At 40.2% G+C, this 20,459-nt stretch overlaps 1 non-coding gene across 1 annotated transcript; it reads left to right on the forward strand.

Annotated features, from left to right (window-relative positions):
- Positions 1 to 12,534: 12,534 nt before the first annotated feature.
- On the forward strand, positions 12,535 to 12,638 carry LOC112774143 (small nucleolar RNA R71). The gene has a single exon (XR_003188645.1). It is a non-coding gene; the product is annotated as a small nucleolar RNA R71 (small nucleolar RNA).
- Positions 12,639 to 20,459: the final 7,821 nt, after the last annotated feature.

Here is a 20,459-nt window from a genome sequence, read left to right on the forward strand (position 1 = left end):
CTCTGAGGCTCATCTAGAGACCATAGAGATTCCATTAAACCTCCTTATGCCCTTCATGAGCTCTGATGAGTATTCCTCTTCTGAAGAGAATGAGGATGTTACTGAAGAGCAAACTGCCAAGTTTCTTGGTGCAATCATGAAGCTGAATGCCAAATTATTTGGCATTGATACTTGGGAAGTTGAACCTCCCTTGTTCATCAATGAACTAAGTGATCTGGATCAACTGACATTGCCTCAGAAGAGACAGGATCCTGGAAAGTTCATAATACCCTGTACCATAGGCACCATGATCTTTAAGGCTCTATGTGACCTTGGTTCAGGAATAAACCTCATGCCCCTTTCTGTAATAGAGAAACTGGGAATCTATGGGGTGCAAACTGCTAAAATCTCATTAGAGATGGCAGATAATTCCAGAAAACAGGCTTATGGACAAGTAGAGGACGTGTTAGTAAAGGTTGAGGGCCTTTACATCCCTGCTGATTTCATAGTCTTGGGTACTGAAAAGGAAGAGGATGAATCTATCATCCTAGGAAGACCTTTCCTGGCCACAGCAAGAGCTGTGATTGATGTTGACAGAGGTGAAATAGTCCTTCAATGGAATGAGGACTCCCTTGTGTTTAAAACTCAAGGATCTCCCTCTGCAATCATGGAGAGGAAGCAGAAAAAGCTTCTCTCAAAGCAGAGTCAACCAGAGCCCCCACAGTCAAACTCTAAGTTTGGTGTTGGGAGGCCACAACCAAACTCTAAGTTTGGTGTTGAACTCCCATATCCAAACTCTAAGTTTGGTGTTGGAGAGTTTCAACAATGCTCTGAACATCTGTGAGGCTCCATGAGAGCCCACTGTTAAGCTATTGACATTAACGAAGCGCTTGTTGAGAGGCAACCCAATTTTTATTTATCTAACTATATTTTTCTTAATTATATGTCTTTGTATGTTCATGATCATGTGGAGTCACAAAATGAATATAAAAATTGAAAACGGAATCAAAAACAGCAGAAGAAAAATCACACCCTGGAGGAGCATCTGTCTGGCGTTCAGCGCCAGAACAGAGCATGGTTCTGGCGCTGAACGCCCAAAATGGGCAGCTTCTGGGCGCTGAACGCCAGAACAGGCATGGTTCTGGCGTTCAACGCCAGAAATGGCACACAAATGGGCGTTGAACACCCAAAATGGCCACCAACCTGGCGCTGAACGCCCAGAGTTGGGTGCAAAGGCATTTTTACATGCCTAATGGGTGTAGGGATGTAAATCCTTGAACACCTCAGGATCTGTGGACCCCACAGGATCCACTCAGGATCTGTGGACCCCACAGGATCCCCACCTACCTCCACTTACTTCTTCTCACCACTCTCTTTCACACAACCCCATAAACACTCTCCCCCAAAAACCCTTCACCAATCACCTCAAACTCTCTTCCCCATCACCTCTTCACCACTCACATCCATCCACTCTTCCCCATAAACCTACCTCATAAACTCCACCTACCTTCAAAATTCAAAACCAATTTCCCACCCAAACCCACCCATATGGCCGAACCTTAACCCCCCTCCCTTCCCTAGATAAAGCCCTCCATTCTTCATCAAATTCACACAACACACCCCTCTACACCCCTCTTGGCCGAAACCACATCTCCCTCTCCCTCTCCATATTTCTTCTTCTTCTTCATCTATTCTTTCTTTTATTGCTCGAGGGCGAGCAAGATTCTAAGTTTGGTGTGTTTAAAGCATAAGCTTTTTGTTTTTCCATTACCATTGATGGCACCTAAGACCGGAGAATCCTCTAGAAAGGGGAAAGGGAAGACAAAAGCTTCCACCTCCGAGTCATGGGAGATGGAAAGGTTCATCTCCAAAGCCCATCAAGACCACTTCTATGATGTTGTGGCCAAGAAGAAGGTGATCCCCGAGGTCCCTTCCAAACTCAAAAGAAATGAGTATCCGGAGATCCGACATAAAGTTCAAAGAAGCGGTTGGGAAGTTCTAACAAATCCCATCCAACAAGTCGGCATCCTAATGGTTCAAGAGTTCTATGCTAATGCATGGATCACCAAGAACCATGATCAAAGTAAGAACCCGGATCCAAAGAACTATGTTACAATGGTTCGGGGGAAATACTTGGATTTTAGTCCGGAAAATGTGAGGTTGGCATTCAACTTGTCAAACATGGAAGAGAACGCACGCCCCTACACAAGGAGAGTCAACTTTGATCAAAGGTTGGACCAAGTCCTTATGGACATATGTGTAGAAGGAGCTCAATGGAAGATTGACTCCAAAGGCAAGCCGGTTCAACTAAGAAGATTGGACCTCACGCCTATAGCTAGAGGATGGTTGGAGTTCATTCAATGCTCAATCATTCCCACTAGCAACCGGTCTGAAGTTATTATAGACCGGGCCATCATGATCCATAGCATCATGATTGGAGAAGAGGTGGAAGTTCATGAGATTATACCTCAAGAACTCTACAAGGTGGCTGACAAGTCCTCCACCGTGGCAAGGTTAGCCTTTCCTTACCTCATTTGCCACCTATGCAATTCGGCTGGGATTGACATAGAGGGAGATATCCTCATTAAAGAGGACAAGCCCATCACTAAGAAGAAGATGGAGCAAGCAAGAGAGCCCATTCATGGAGCTCAAGAGGCGTATGAAGCTCATCACCATGAGATCCCGGAGATGCCTCAAATGCACTTTCCTCCACAAAACTATTGGGAGCAAATCAACACCTCCCTAGGAGAATTGAGTTCCAATATGGGACAACTAAGGGTGGAACATCAAGAGCACTCCATCATGCTTCATGAAATAAGAGAAGATCAAAAAGCAATGAGGGAGGAGCAACAAAGACAAGGAAGAGACATAGAAGAGCTCAAGGACATCATTGGTTCCTCAAGAAGGAAACGCCACCATCACTAAGGTGGATTCATTCCTTGTTCTTGTTTCTTCTATTTTTCGTTTCTATGATTATGTGCTTATCTGTGTTTGTGTCTTCATTACATGATCATTAATAGTTAGTAACTTTGTCTTAAAGTTATGAACGTCCTATGAATCCATCACCTCTCTTAAAATAAAAACTGTTTTAATTCAAAAGAACAAAAAGTACATGAGTTTCGAATTTATCCTTGAACTTAGCTTAATTATATTGATGTGGTGACAATGCTTCTTGTTTTCTGAATGAATGCTTGAACAGTGCATATGTCTTTTGAAGTTGTTGTTTAAGAATGTTAAATATGTTGGCCCTTGAAAGAATGATGACTAGGAGACATGTTATTTGATAATATGAAAAATCATAAAAATGATTCTTGAAGCAAGAAAAAGCAGCAAAGAACAAAGCTTGCAGAAAAAAAAAATATAGGCAAAAAAAAATAGAAAAATAAGAAAAAGAAAAAGCAAGTAGAAAAAGCCAATAACCCTTAAAACCAAAAAGCAAGGGCAAATAAAAAGGATCCCAAGGCTTTGAGCATCAGTGGATAGGAGGGCCTAAAGGAATAAAATCCTGGTCTAAGCGGCTAAACCAAGCTGTCCCTAACCATATGCTTGTGGCGTGTAGGTGTCAAGTGAAAACATGAGACTGAGCAGTTAAAGTCAAGGTCCAAAGCAAAAAAAGAGTGTGCTTAAGAACCCTGGACACCTCTAATTGGGGACTTTAGCAAAGCTGAGTCACAATCTAAAAAGGTTCACCCAATTATGTGTCTGTGGCATTTATGTATCCGGTGGTAATACTGGAAAACAAAGTGCTTAGGGCCACGGCCAAGACTCATAAAGAAGCTGTGTTCAAGAATCACCATACTGAACTAGGAGAATCAATAACACTATCTGAACTCTGAGTTCCCATAGATGCCAATCATTCTGAACCTCAATGGATAGAGTGAGATGCCAAAACTATTCAAGAGGCAAAAAGCTACAAGTCCCGCTCATCTGATTGAAGCTATGTTTCATTGATAGTTTAGAATTTATAGTATATTCTCTTCTTTTTATCCTATTTGATTTTCAGTTGCTTGGGGACAAGCAACAATTTAAGTTTGGTGTTGTGATGAGCGGATAATTTATACGCTTTTTGACATTGTTTTTAGTATGTTTTTAGTAGAATCTAGTTACTTTTAGGGATGTTTTCATTAGTTTTTATATTAAATTCACATTTCTGGACTTTACTATGAGTTTGTGTGTTTTTCTGTGATTTCAGGTATTTTCTGGCTGAAATTGAGGGACTTGAGCAAAAATCAGATTCAGAGGTTGAAGAAGGACTGCTGATGCTGTTGAATTCTGACCTCCCTGAACTCAAAGTGGATTTTCTGGAGCTACAGAACTCGAAATGGCGCGCTTCTAATTGCGTTGGAAAGTAGACATCCAGGGCTTTCCAACAATATATAATAGTCCATACTTTGGCCAAGAATAGATGACGTAAACTGGCGTTCAACGCCAGCTTTCTGCCCAAATCTGGTGTCCAGCGCCAGAAAAGGAGCCAAAACCAGAGTTGAACGCCCAAACTGGCACAAAAACTGGCGTTCAACTCCAAGAAGGACCTCTACACGTGCAACACTCAAGCTCAGCCCAAACACACACCAAGTGGGCCCCGGAAGTGGATTTATGCATCAATTACTTACTCATGTAAACCCTAGTAGCTAGTTTATTATAAATAGGACCTTTCACTATTGTATTAGACGTCCTTTTGACCATCCTGGATCCTAGATTGTATTTTAATCCTGTGATCACATTTTGGGGGCTGGTCACACGGCCATGCCTGGACCTTCACTTATGTATTTTCATACGGTAGAGTTTCTACACTCCATAGATTAAGGTGTGGAGCTCTGCTGTTCCTCAAAGATTAATGCAAAGTACTACTGTTTTCTATTCAATTCATCTTATTTTGCTTCTAAGATATCCATTCGCACCCAAGAACGTGATGAAGGTGATGATTATGTGTGATGCTTATCACCATTCTCCCCTATGAACACGTGCCTGACAAACACTTCCGTTCTACATGAAATAAGCTAGAATGAATATCTCTTAGATCTCTTAACCGGAATCTTCGTGGCGTAAGCTAGAATGATGGCGGCATTGAAGAGAATCCGGAAAGTCTAAACCTTGTCTGTGGTATTCCGAGTAGGATTCAATGATTGAATGACTGTGACGAGCTTCAAACTCGCGATTGTTGGGCGTTAGTGACTGACGCAAAAGGAGGGTGAATCCTATTCCAACATGATCGAGAACCGACAGATGATTAGCCGTGCTGTGACAGAGCATGTGAGCATATTTTTCACTGAGAGGAGGGGATGTAGCCACTGACAACGGTGATGCCCTTGCATAAAGCCAGCCATGGAAAGGAGTAAGACTGATTGGATGAAGATAGCAGGAAAGCAGAGGTTCAGAGGAACGAAAAGCATCTCCATTCGCTTATCTGAAATTCCTATCAATGATTTACGTAAGTATTTCTATCCCTATTTTATTATTTATTATTCGAAAACATCATTATCAATTTATATCTGCCTAACTGAGATTTGCAAGGTGACCATAGCTTGCTTCATACCAACAATCTCCATGGGATTCGACCCTTACTCACGTAAGGTATTACTTGGACGACCCAGTGCACTTGTTGGTTAGTTGTATCGAAGTTGTGAACCATGGTATTAGCACCATGTTCTTGGCGCCATTGCCAGGGAAAGAAAGAGCCATGAATTTTACATAATTAAAGTGTAATCACGATTACGCGTACCAAGTTGCTCACGTTGCTAGGGATTGTTCGAGCCTGGACATCACAATTTCGTGCACCAATAACCTCTAATCTGTGCTTTTCTGGACTTGGATCTGGGCCAAAAAGGCTTCAGAAATCGCTGGGAGCATTTTCTGCAATTTCTGGTGCGTGGCATCTGTCACACGTCCGCATCATTCACGCGGTCACGTCATCTAGTGTTTTCCTTGTCACGCGTTCGCTTTGGTCATGCGTCCGCATCATCTGTGTTCTGCTTAAGGCGCGTGTCCACGTCAGTTATGCGTTTGCGTCGCTGCCTTTTTGCGCTGGGCATGCGGCCACGTCGTCCATGCGTTCGCGTCGCTGCCAGTTTCTTCAAAAACTCCATTTTGTGCATTCCTTCCATTTTTGTATGTTTTCTTTCCATCCTTTAACTCATTCCTGCCTTAAAGGATCTGAAACTTCTCAACACACAAGTCACGGCATCGAATGGTAATAAAAGGTAATTAAAATAAATAATTTCAAATCATAGGAAACATGTATTTGATGCGCATAAACTTGTTATGCTACGATTTAGGAAATTGCACGATCGGCAAAATTCCTTCCGGCAAGTGCACCGGTTATCGTCAAGTAAAAACTCACAATAGAGTGAGGTCGAATCCCACAAGGATTGGTTGAGTGAGCAATTCGGATTAGAAGTATGTTCTAGTTGAGCGGAATCAAGATTTAGATGAGAATTGCGGAATGTAAAATTGCATGAATTAAAGAGCGAGAAGCTAAATTGCTGAAATTAAAAGGGATGGGGGTGATTGCATGAATTTAATTGCAGAATGTAAAGAGAAAGTGGAAATCAGAAATGGGGAATTCATTGGGTGTTAGGAGATATTGAGATCTCCGAATCAAAACATGTTTATCTCTTCCTCAACCAATGCGTTCATTGAATTTTGCTTGGCAATCTTATATGATTGGATCCCAATCCCTTGGCTCACCAATTCTCTCTAAAAACAAACAAATTCCCAATCCCTTGGTTTAAATGTTCATAAGAAGAGATGATGTTCGATCACTGATTATACCACACAGTTTCATGAACCACAATTTGGTAGGATTACATGTCACAATATCCATCCAAACCCCAATCCAATTCACTGTGAGAAAGCTTCTCTAGCATGAATCCTCCATTCCTTTCCCAAGGTTCCGAAGGATTCCAATTATGGGTAGTTTCTTTCCCAAGACAACTACCCAATGGAATTAGATCGAGAAGCTTTCTAACAAAATTCAAGAGAAAAGATTGAAGAAGAAGATAAACTATTATTGATTCATTGAATTACAATAGAGCTCCCTAACCCAATGAAAGGGGTTTAGTGAGTCATAGCTCTGAATTCAACTACAAAGATATAAAAACTAGCTAAATGAAAAGGTAAAAGTTCCAGTGCCCTCTCTAACTTAAATTCTATCCTATTTATACACTTTCTATATTGAGCTTCTGTTGTGTTTCTTGGGCTTTGAGGCTTCTCCCTGCTTTCCTTTTGCCTTGGGTTTATGATCCATAATCTTGACGAGGCTGTTGATCCAAATTCTGTAACATTCATTGAGCCAACTTAGTGATAGTCAAATAATGACACATGACTCAATAAATTGAAATTTCAGACTCATCAATCCTTCAGGCCCAATCCCATAAACCATGATATTCAATTGGGTTTCATACCAGAGTAAGTTTAAGTTAATGTTTGTGCTCAAATACTAACTTAAACCGCAATATTTTTGGCCCAGAAACCTTTTCCAAGAGTGGCGTTTAAGTTGCAGTTTAAGCTTAAACTGCAGCTTAAACGCCAGACACTTCCAGTGATGCCTTTTGTGGAAGCACGTTTAAGCTTCAGTTTAAGGTTAAACTGAAGCTTAAACGTGGAAATGGAAGAAGGCAGCCCTGGAGGGTAATATAGTCGAACACGTTTAAGCTTCAGTTTAAGGTTAAACTGAAGCTTAAACGTGGAAATAGAAAAGGCAGCCCTGGAGGTCGAACACGTTTAGATCCAGTTTAAGGTTAAACTGGAGCTTAAACGTGGAAATGGAAGAAGGCATCCTGGAGGTCGAACACGTTTAAGCTCCAGTTTAAGGTTAAACTGGTGCTTAAACGTGGAAGCTGAGAAAGGTAGCCCTGGAGGTCGAACACGTTTAAGCTCCAGTTTAAGGTTAAACTGGAGCTTAAACGTGGAAGCTTAGAAGGTAGCCCTGGAGGTGTCGAACACGTTTAAGCTCCAGTTTAAGGTTAAACTGGAGCTTAAACGTGGAAATGGAGAAAGCAACCCTGGAGGAGAAACTTGGTCGAATACGTTTAAGCTCCAGTTTAAGGTCAAACTGGAGCTTAAACGTGGAAATGGCTCCCTGGTGCCTTTCCCCTTTCTGGCGTTTAACCTCCAGTTTAAGGTTAAACTGGAGGTTAAACGTGGAACTGCCCTCCTTGGTGTCCTTCTCACTTCTGGCGTTTAACCTCCAGTTTAAGGTTAAACTGGAGGTTAAACTTCAATTCCAGCATTTCTTAGCCTTCCTGATTCTGGCGTTTAACCTCCAGTTTAGGCTTAAACTGGAACTTAAACTCCACATGTGATATTCAAGCTTCCTTTATTGATTTTGTTGCTTCCTTGCTTAGCCTCTTCTTCCTTGAAATCATCCAAACAATTGCATCAAAGTCTTGCAAAATTTCATGAGAAATCTTCCATTCATAGCATTCAAGTAATATAACTAAAACTCATGGAATTTGCATTAAAATCATACTGTTTGGATGGTTCATTGCTTTGTTATTCATTTAACCATTCTTGGTTACTTTAAGCTCAAGAAAATGCGTAAAACAACTAAAACTAACAGAAAAATGCTAGTGAAACTAGCCTAAGATGCCTTGGCATCACAACACCAAACTTAATACTTGCTTGTCCCTAAGCAAGTCCTGAGTTATTTGAGAAGAAAGTATGAAACAGAAAGCAATTACATTGGCTATATTAGCAAGCATTTGAAGTTCATCAGAAGGGTTTTATGCAGAAAGTTGCAGCATCACTTTTTCATACTTATCAGGTAGAATTATCACTTTTTCATTGCATCCATCAAACACTGCTATGGCCTCTTGTTATTCTTATGTCCTTGGCACTTTTCTCTTCTTTGTTTTACTTTTCTTTTTCTTAGAGCTTCTTTGCTCCTTGTTTGCTTAGTGTCATGTGTTGCACAAGCCTTTGGCATTTTCTTTTTCTTATCAGTGCACTACACATATCCACTTTAGGCATTTTGGTTCACATTTCTTCTTGAGACATTGGTGCCCAGCACCTCTTTGTGTGACTAAATGTTTTGTATTTAGGTTGCTCTTGATAATGGACTTTTGGTTGATAATCCCGGGTTAGTTAACCCAAGTTACCAAGTGTTGAAACACTCCTCAGAACCTATTCATCCAAGCATATCCTTAATACATAAACACCACAGGCATTTGTCTCAGAAGTTCAAACCATTGGTGCCTAGCTTATTTTCTCAATTTTTTTGCTTTTTGGTTGCCCTTTTTCAGTGGCTTTTTCTTCTTCTTTTTCTTTCTTTTTCATGGCCAAAGACATTTATTCATCAAGATCCATAGACAGTTTTCAATTTCTATACAAAAAAATGATAATTCTACACTCTATTTCCAGTGATCTGACTTAAACAATCAAGCATGCATACCACCACTTAATTCTACTTGATTTGTCACTAATTTAGCCAAGTTACTTTTGTTCAAACTTTTCTTTTATTTTTGGAAACAGAACAAGCATGGCAAGCACTTGTTTAAGAAGGTGAAGTTATATCCAAACATCTAGGCATTCACTTTATTCAAAGCAATAAACAGACACTCATACTAAAAAAAAAACTCCACATAACACTTAAATGACTTGTGATGAAAGAAAGCTCATAAAGACAATTCACCAATTATCATTTGATTATTAAGGAACGAGACCACCTCTTATTTATTGCTTGGTTCTTCTTAATTCTTGGGATCCTGCTTCTTCTTGCTTCCTGCCTCTTTTTGACTACTTGTGCTTCCTTTGTCTTTTTCCTCCATTTTTGTCTTTTCTTTTGTACCTGCACAAACAAACAAGTTTGCTATCATTTTTCGGTCCATGTGAATGATGAATAGTACTTGCACATGTAAATCAATGATTGACTTCATGAGCTTATAGCCGTGACTTTTGTATGTATGTACACTTATTATTGGACACCAAACTTAGTGTTTGGTAAAGTCTCCTGATGACATGAAATCCATATTGGTTGTCCTTAATGAATGTGCATAATTCTAATAAATCATAGTCACTTTGGCTCTTTGATTCTAAACAAATTTACTACCCTAAGTAATTGAAACCAAAAACATGCGAATGGTCTACTTGTCATGAATTTTGAAATCCAGAGGAACTTCTTGCTTTTCATGAACCGTGTTCACGGAGGAACACCAAACTTAATGTTTGGTTGTGCTCTTTGCATGAAAAATTGAATGCATTTTGAATAAAGTTTGGGGTGCCTTCAGGCACACCAAACTTAGAGACAAATTGTATTTTATATGCAATGTTTAGTGCACTCTTTCAGCAGTTGTCCTGAGGATTCAAGTTCATGCATAAGAAACCATGCTTTATTAGATGCAAAACAAAACAAAAAAAAAAGAGTAAGGATATTAAAAACATGGGTTGCCTCCCATGAAGCGCTTCTTTAACGTCACTAGCTTGACGGTTGTCCCTTGTTAGGGTGGATTGTAGTGCTTGACGTTTTCTCCTCTCACTATGCAAACGTCCCCACTTGATTCCTTCATGACCTCTAAATGTTCCATAGAAAGAACTTTCCTGATTGTGAATACTTGAGGGAGCTGGGAAGGAATGGTTTTGAGGTCAGGTGGGATTGGCAGATAATGACTTGATATCACTTTATCTCCCGGAGAGAAACCTTCAGTGGGAATTTTCTTGTTTCTCCACCCTCTTGGCAATTTCTTTACAATGCTTCCCTTTCTCTTGAAGCTTTCTTCATTGACCCTTATGCCGGGAGGATCCTTCTGATCTGTTTCTATTGATTCTTGTGGCTTTAACTCTTACAATTCTTGTTTGCTTTCCAAGGACTGTTTCAGAGTTTCAGCTGCCGGATTGCTTTCCTCCAGACACAGATGGCTACTCTCATCCTTAGGCTTTTCATGTTCTGGTTCAGGCTCAGATGCAGGTTTGAAAACATTGAAAATGAGTTGTTCATCATGTATTCTCAAAATTAGCTCTCCTTGTTCTACATCTATGAGTGCTCTAGCAGTGGCTAGAAATGGCCTTCCCAGAATGATAGGGTGTAGGTAGCTTTCCTCCATGTCCAAAATGACAAAGTCTGTGGGGAAGTAATAATCTCCCACTTTCACCAGCACATTCTCAACTACCCCTTCAGCTTGCTTCTGAGTTTTGTCAGCCAGTTGTATGATTACATCAGTGGATCTCACCTCATTCAGTTGTAGCCTCTTCATAAGAGTTAGAGGCATCACATTTATGCTAGCTCCTAGATCACAGAATCCTCTGTCAATTTTTGTTTCTCCTATGATGCAAGGAATATGAAAGCTTCCTGGGTCTGTTTTCTTAGAGACTGTGTCCTTCTTGATGAGGGCACTGCATTCTTTGTTCATTGTTACCGTTTGTCCTCCCTTCAAAACTCTTTTCTTGCTCAACAATTCCTTTAAATACGTGATGTGTGTAGGCATTTGATGGAGAATCTCAAGAAAGGGAATATTGATATGGAGAGACTTAAATGTCTCTAAAAACCTTGAATAGGTTTTCCCTTTTTCACCTCCTCCTAACCTCTGAGGAAATGGTGCTTTTGGTTGGTATGTTTCCATCGTGCCTTTTTGCAGTTCCTTGGCTTGCTCAGTTTCACTTTCCTGCTTAGCTTCCTCCACACCTTCCTTCAAGATTTCTGGCTCCTGTTCTGAGGGCCTGATTCCTTCTTCTTCTGAGACTTCCTTCAATATGGTGATGGCCTTGCATTCTTCCCATCTCACTCTCTTTTGTTCCCCTTTAGGATTCTTTTCTGTGTTACTAGGGAACACTGCAGTTGATTTGGGGGCCTGTTGAGATAGCTCTCCTACTTGAGACTCCATCCTCTTGAGTTTTTCACCATGGTTTCTTAAGGTAGCTCTCACATCATCCCTGAAGCTTTTCAATTCGGTTATGTCTTGACTCATGGTTGCCATCATTCCTTCTATCCGGTTTAATTGATCTTGAAATTATTGGTTCGGATTAGGTTGGGTAGGTTGATTATTTTGGCCATGATATGATGGTTGGGAGTAAGTGTTTTGTGTGGCTTGGTATGATCTTTGGTTGGAGTTTTGGTATGTGGAATTGTTATGTTGGTTGTGGTTGTAAGGTTTGTGGTTTTGTGGTTGGGTTTGTTGGTTCCCCCACCCAAAGTTTGGGTGATTTTTCCATCCTGGGTTGTAAGTGTTGGAATGTGGATCATATGATTGCCTTTGTTGGTTTCCCACATAGTTGGCCTCTTCCCAATCACCTCCTTCAATGCTTACTTCCTCTTGATCTTGTGTGTGTATTGCAGCCACTTGCTTTGTTTCTAATTGCCTGGTAAGCTCTGCTAGTTGCTTGGCAAACACCTTGTTTTGGGCTAGAATTGTATCAACATGGTTCAGCTCCATGACTCCCTTAGTGTTGTGCCTCTCTGATGCATAGTAGTACTCATTCTCAGCCACTGTCTCAATCACTTCAATGGCTTCTTCCACAGTCTTTTTCCTGTTCAATGAACCTCCTGATGAATGGTCTACAGCCTTCCTTGATTCATAAGAGAGTCTATCATAGAAAATATGCAATTGCACCCAATCATGGAACATGTCTGGTGGGCATTTCCTTGTCAAATCCTTGAATCTCTCCCATGCCTCGTAGAGAGTTTCACCATCTTGTTGTCTAAAAGTCTGAACCTCAGATCGAAGCCTATTGACCTTTTGTGGGGGGTAGAAACGTGCCAGAAACTTGCTTTCCACCTCATCCCATGTTGTTAGACTCCCCCTTGGGAATGATTCCAGCCACATAGCTGCTTTGTCCCTAAGTGAAAATGGGAACAAAAGCAGTTTATAGGCATCTTCCTGGACTCCATTGGACTTCACAGTGTCACAAATTCTCAGAAATTTTGTGAGATGTTGGTTGGGATCTTCATTAGCACTCCCACCAAATGAACAATGATTCTCCACAAGTGATATTAGCTGTGGTTTGAGTTCAAAATTGTTGGCCTGAATGGGTGGTTTCTGAATGCTGCTACCACAATTCCCAGAGGTTGGGTTTATGTATGAACTAAGAACCCTCCTCTCAGGAATGGCATTGTTTCCATCATCTCTCTCATGGTTGTGAACTTCTCTATCCATATTGAGATCTAAAGCTTCCTCAAAATTGTCCTCAGATTCTCCTTCAGATTCCTCTTCTCCCAGTACTCTCTTCCCTCTTGCTTCCCTTCTCAGTCTATGAAGGGTCCTCTCTGGTTCGGTATATGGAGGAGTTGATGTCTCTCCTCTCCTACTTGTCATACAAGAACACAGCACAGGCAACAAACAAGTGAAATACTCTTGGTTAATGGAAGAGTATGGTTAGAGCAATTGAGGAATTAATTCAAACAGTTAGTGAGTCAGTGAGTTAGTTGCTTGAATTTAAAGGCATAAAGAAAGAAAGCATGTAACAGAGTGCAGAAATTGAAATTCAACAAGTAACATGTACTGAATTAATCAAAACAAAAAAAAAATGCTCAATCTAGTTAACTTCCAATTTGAGAATTGTCAATCGAAAACCAATCCCCGGCAACGGCGCCATAAACTTGATGCGCATAAACTTGTTATGCTACGATTTAGGAAATTGCACGATCGGCAAAATTCCTTCCGGCAAGTGCACCGGTTATCGTCAAGTAAAAACTCACAATAGAGTGAGGTCGAATCCCACAAGGATTGGTTGAGTGAGCAATTCGGATTAGAAGTATGTTCTAGTTGAGCGGAATCAAGATTTAGATGAGAATTGCGGAATGTAAAATTGCATGAATTAAAGAGCGAGAAGCTAAATTGCTGAAATTAAAAGGGATGGGGGTGATTGCATGAATTTAATTGCAGAATGTAAAGAGAAAGTGGAAATCAGAAATGGGGAATTCATTGGGTGTTAGGAGATATTGAGATCTCCGAATCAAAACATGTTTATCTCTTCCTCAACCAATGCGTTCATTGAATTTTGCTTGGCAATCTTATATGATTGGATCCCAATCCCTTGGCTCACCAATTCTCTCTAAAAACAAACAAATTCCCAATCCCTTGGTTTAAATGTTCATAAGAAGAGATGATGCTCGATCACTGATTATACCACACAGTTTCATGAACCACAATTTGGTAGGATTACATGTCACAATATCCATCCAAACCCCAATCCAATTCACTGTGAGAAAGCTTCTCTAGCATGAATCCTCCATTCCTTTCCCAAGGTTCCGAAGGATTCCAATTATGGGTAGTTTCTTTCCCAAGACAACTACCCAATGGAATTAGATCGAGAAGCTTTCTAACAAAATTCAAGAGAAAAGATTGAAGAAGAAGATAAACTATTATTGATTCATTGAATTACAATAGAGCTCCCTAACCCAATGAAAGGGGTTTAGTGAGTCATAGCTCTGAATTCAACTACAAAGATATAAAAACTAGCTAAATGAAAAGGTAAAAGTTCCAGTGCCCTCTCTAACTTAAATTCTATCCTATTTAAACACTTTCTATATTGAGCTTCTGTTGTGTTTCTTGGGCTTTGAGGCTTCTCCCTGCTTTCCTTTTGCCTTGGGTTTATGATCCATAATCTTGACGAGGCTGTTGATCCAAATTCTGTAACATTCATTGAGCCAACTTAGTGATAGTCAAATAATGACACATGACTCAATAAATTGAAATTTCAGACTCATCAATCCTTCAGGCCCAATCCCATAAACCATGATATTCAATTGGGTTTCATACCAGAGTAAGTTTAAGTTAATGTTTGTGCTCAAATACTAACTTAAACCGCAATATTTTTGGCCCAGAAACCTTTTCCAAGAGTGGCGTTTAAGTTGCAGTTTAAGCTTAAACTGCAGCTTAAACGCCAGACACTTCCAGTGATGCCTTTTGTGGAAGCACGTTTAAGCTTCAGTTTAAGGTTAAACTGAAGCTTAAACGTGGAAATGGAAGAAGGCAGCCCTGGAGGGTAATATAGTCGAACACGTTTAAGCTTCAGTTTAAGGTTAAACTGAAGCTTAAACGTGGAAATAGAAAAGGCAGCCCTGGAGGTCGAACACGTTTAAGCTCCAGTTTAAGGTTAAACTGGAGCTTAAACGTGGAAATGGAAGAAGGCATCCTGGAGGTCGAACACGTTTAAGCTCCAGTTTAAGGTTAAACTGGAGCTTAAACGTGGAAGCTGAGAAAGGTAGCCCTGGAGGTCGAACACGTTTAAGCTCCAGTTTAAGGTTAAACTGGAGCTTAAACGTGGAAGCTTAGAAGGTAGCCCTGGAGGTGTCGAACATGTTTAAGCTCCAGTTTAAGGTTAAACTGGAGCTTAAACGTGGAAATGGAGAAAGCAACCCTGGAGGAGAAACTTGGTCGAACACGTTTAAGCTCCAGTTTAAGGTCAAACTGGAGCTTAAACGTGGAAATGGCTCCCTGGTGCCTTTACCCTTTCTGGCGTTTAACCTCCAGTTTAAGGTTAAACTGGAGGTTAAACGTGGAACTGCCCTCCTTGGTGTCCTTCTCACTTCTGGCGTTTAACCTCTAGTTTAAGGTTAAACTGGAGGTTAAACTTCAATTCCAGCGTTTCTTAGCCTTCCTGATTCTGGCGTTTAAGCTCCAGTTTAGGCTTAAACTGGAACTTAAACTCCACATGTGATATTCAAGCTTCCTTTATTGATTTTGTTGCTTCCTTGCTTAGCCTCTTCTTCCCTGAAATCATCCAAACAATTGCATCAAAGTCTTGCAAAATTTCATGAGAAATCTTCCATTCATAGCATTCAAGTAATATAACTAAAACTCATGGAATTTGCATTAAAATCATACTGTTTGGATGGTTCATTGCTTTGTTATTCATTTAACCATTCTTGGTTACTTTAAGCTCAAGAAAATGCGTAAAACAACTAAAACTAACAGAAAAATGCTAGTGAAACTAGCCTAAGATGCCTTGGCATCAGTATTTTACATATATCACATAATAAGGAAGGGAAAGTAAAATCATGCAATTTACATGAATAAGTGGGTGAAGGATTGAATAAATCTCTTGAATTAAGCACAATATATGTCATAAAATATGGGTTTATCAACCTCCCCACACTTAAACAATAGCATGTCCTCATGCTAAGTCCAAGATAAAGAGTAAGGTAAGGTTAAAGTGACGGAATTTCATTCAATGCAGTTTATCCTAAATGCAACTACTTAAATGGATCATGCAATTCTAATTGTCATTTACTTGTATATAAAACTTACATGTAGTTAAATTAATTCACATTCTCAAGGAATCATATATGCATAGTCAACCTTAGATAATGTTAAAGTGCTTTTACAATTGAGATGGGTAAAATATTTTACAAACTTACAAGACAATTAACAATTTAAGCAGAGATATATGGTGATGAGCTATTGAACCCTCACTGGATTATGTGTTTACTCTCTGGTCACTCAGTGTTTATTGGGTTCATCACTCTATTCTTCTTTTTATCCTTACTTTCTATAACTTTGTTCTTCATCTAACCAATCAACAATTATAGAATATAGGTATACAAAAATCATGAGGTCTTTCCAAGGTTGTAATGGGGCTAAGGTAAAGGTAAGGGTATATGTATAAGCCTAAGTGAGCTAATAAGTGAATCCTTGATTAGTCTAAGATCTCACCTAATATATGCATTTAGCAATTCAAAGTTTCTTAACTTTTTGCCCAACTTTTCTCACTTTGTGTTGCAAGCTCATGCATTAACTTTAATTTTATCCCATGTGCATTTATTTTGCAATTGAAGAATTTTTGTATCCCCTTAATTAAATACCGGAAATAAAAACTTTTTTTAGCATGGTAATTCAATTGATTTCACATGAGCATGCTTCCCAAAATTTTTATTTTGAATATTTTTATTCTTTTTAACTTTCTACCTTTGTTTCTATCATCCATGTTCCCATAAAGTTCCCCACACTTAATTTATACACAATACCTTATCTTAAGCTAACAAAAGGATTCAACTTGGGATTTATTTGTATTTCTGCTTAAGGCTAGTAATGTGGTTTATAGAACAAGAGGGGATTAAAAAGCTCAAGGGGGCTAACAAGGGTGATGTAAAAGGTAGGCTAATTTGGGATAAGTGAGCAAATAATTCAAGTAATGGCCTCAATCACTTTCTTGGTATGTATCTATATTCTACAATCGGACATATAAATTAAAACAAAGTAAAGAACATCAGAATAAAAAGAAGGGCGAAACACACAGGAATAAAATTTATGGTTTAAATGTAACCATACAATTAAGCTCAAAACTCACAGGCTGTGTGTTCTCTAGCTCAAAACTTATATATCAGTTATACATGTCATGTAAGTAAAAATTAAGAGTTCCCATTATTCTCAATGTAATAATTTTTGGGTGGCTTTAAAGTTTTAGTGTTCCTCCTTGATGAAATATTGTTAACTAACTAACATGTTATGTTCTATATACAAGGTGTGTGGATTGTTCTGGTTATGTTAAAGTCTCTAGTTTACTTCCTTTTTATTTTCAATTTAAACCAAAGTATCATATGCTAAAAGGGTAAACTATACTAATTAATCCACATATTCTATAACTACTAAGTTAGAATTGCAACTAAACTAAATGGCTAAAATATGAACTAAAGTGCAAAATGTAGAAAATAGAGTAAAAACACATGAAAAGAACAATGTATAAGTACTGAAAGATAAAAAATAAAAATAAAAATAAAGATAAAAATACAGAGAAATAAGCAAAATAAAATAAAAGAGTCTGTAGTAGTTCACCAAAAAAAATATGTCAGAGATGGCGACCTCCCCACACTTAAAATAAAGCATCGTCCTCGATGCTCAGTCAAGCCGGGTGTGAAGGAGTGTCATCACTGGAAGGATGGGCTGCTGGAGTCACGGTGGTGGTCAGAGGATCTGTAAACTAGATGAGGGTAGGAGGATCTGTCTGCTGTAGAGGAGACTCTGACTAGATAGGAATCTCTGTGTCGGTGGCCTGAAGCTGCTATGGCTCCTCCTGCTGTGGCACAGCCTGTCGTGGTCCTGCCTGCTCCGCCTGGGCCTGTGTCTCCTCCTCATGAGCGCTTGCCTCTACCTCAGATGTGTCAGAAGGGGTGTCAGGCTCGGAAGGGATGTCGCCGCCGGACCAGATCATCAACTTGAGGTGCTCATAGCGTCGCTTGTTGCGACGCTCCATATGGTCCAATCAGGCGAAGAGGCGATGCACCAAATGGTAACTAGGCTCAGGAGCAGGTGGGGGTGCAGTGGGTGGGGCAGGTGCAGCAGTGGAAGAAGAGGGGCCAGCTGAAGGTGTGGCTGTCTCATCAGAAGCAGTAAGGAATGAAGGTCTGTGGTCTAAAGCCAGAAAGTTCCTACTGTGAGGAATGATCTTTTGGCAGTCCACAACAGGTGGCTTCTCATCAGCATCCTCCCAAGGCACGTTAGCTCGACAGCGGAGCTGGGTGACCAGATAAGGGAAGGGGAGGGTGCCTCTGACATGGACCTTGGCCATATAGTGCCCGATGAATCGTGCCAGGGACAGGTCCTTACCCTCCATCACACACCAGAGGAGGGTGATCATAGCAGCAGGCAGCTCCGTCTCATGAGTTCTCGGCATAATAAAGTTACTCAGGATCTGGTGCCAGAGTCGAGCCTCATCATTCAAATATATCCGCTTGATTCCTTTAGGCATGGTGGTGTTCTTACCCATGACCCATGGGCTATCATCTCCTTGACAGCATCTCAGTCAAATATCAAAAAATGCATGTCCTCTTCAGCCTTTTGGTAACAGTCAGGCTGATCTGACTTAGGCTGAAGGCGCAGAATATCCTCAATGGCTTCTTCAGTAACCAGTATCCGCTTCCCTCTGATGCCAGGGCATTTTGGCCAATTTCACTGACCTTTTCTTTATGGTTTTAGGGTAGTTTCATGCACTTTCTTAGGAAATAAGCAAGTTTTGGGTAGAATTTCACTTACATATTGATTCAAGCAAACATTTTGATTTTTATATGAATTCATGAGAATTATGCATAAATTGAATGACAAATTGGATGATGCATATCTCATAACTTGGACTAGAACTTTGATGCACTTTATTGCTTAATTTCAGGACAAAGGAAGCAAGGAAGAACCACGTTAGCAGCCACGTTAGTCTAACTAACGTGACCTCTAACGTGGAATGGGAGCTAGCTTGCAACGTTAATGAGAAAAGTAATCGCCAATAACGTCCTCGAAACCATCATAGCCCACGTTGAGAGTCACGTTAACTAAGTTAACGTGAACTCTAACGTGGAAGAAGGAAATGAAGCCAATGTTAGTGACACTCACCTTTGTCACTAACATTGGACCAAGCTCATATTGGCCACGTTAAGAGCCACGTTAACTCAGTTAACATGGACTCTAACGTGGGGAAGCAAAAGAATGGCCAACATTAGTGACACTCACCTTTGTCACTAACGTTGGACGTGCACGAAATTGTGATCTCAGGCAACGGCGCCAGAAACTCTGTACGCACGTCTTAATAAATCGTTTTTCATTCACAACTTCGATACAACTAACCAGCAAGTGCACTGGGTCGTCCAAGTAATAAACCTTACGTGAGTAAAGGTCGATCCCACGGAGATTGTTGGTATGAAGCAAGCTATAGTCACCTTGTAAATCTCAGGCAAGCGGATATAAAATAGTTATGGAGTTTTCGAACATAAATAATAAATAGATAGAAAATAAGGATAGAAACACTTATGTATATCATTGGTGAGAATTTCAGATAAGTGTATAGAGATGCTTTCGTTCATCTGAACCTCTGCTTTCCTGCTGTCTTCATCCAATCAGTCTTACTCCTTTCCATGGCTGGCTTTATGTAAGGACATCACCATTGTCAATGGCTACTTTTTATCCTCTCTGGAAAATGGCCCGATGCGCTGTCACTGCATGGCTAATCGTCTGGAGGCATCACCCTTGTCAATGGCTGCATCCCATCCTCTTGTGAAAATGGTCCAAATGCTCTGTCACAGCACGGCTAATCATCTGAGGTTCTCGATCATACTGGAATAGGATTCACCCTCCTTTTGCGTCTGTCACTATGCCCAGCACTCGCAAGTTTGAAGTTCGTCACAGTCATTCAATCCCAGAGTCTTACTCGGAATACCACAAACAAGGTTTAGACTTTCCGGACTCTCATCAATGCCGCCATCAATCTAGCTTATACCACGAAGATTCTGATTAAGAGATCCAAGAGATACTCATTCAATCTAAGGTGGAACGGAAGTGGTTGTCAGGCACGCGTTCGTGGGGGAATGATGATGATTGTCATGTTCATCACATTCAGGTTGAAGTGCGAATGAATATCTTAGAAGCGGAATAAGTTGAATTGAATAGAAAAACAGTAGTATTTTGTATTAATCTTTGAGGAACAGCAGAGCTCCACACCTTAATCTATGGAGTGCAGAAACTCTACCGTATGAAAATACATAAATGATAATGGTTCAGGCATGGCCGAATGGCCAGCCCCCATGAAAGTCTAAGATAGCATAAAACTGATCAAAGATGTCTAAT

This window comes from Arachis hypogaea, chromosome 18, assembly GCF_003086295.3.
Source record: "Arachis hypogaea cultivar Tifrunner chromosome 18, arahy.Tifrunner.gnm2.J5K5, whole genome shotgun sequence".
NCBI classification, from domain to species: domain Eukaryota; kingdom Viridiplantae; phylum Streptophyta; class Magnoliopsida; order Fabales; family Fabaceae; genus Arachis; species Arachis hypogaea.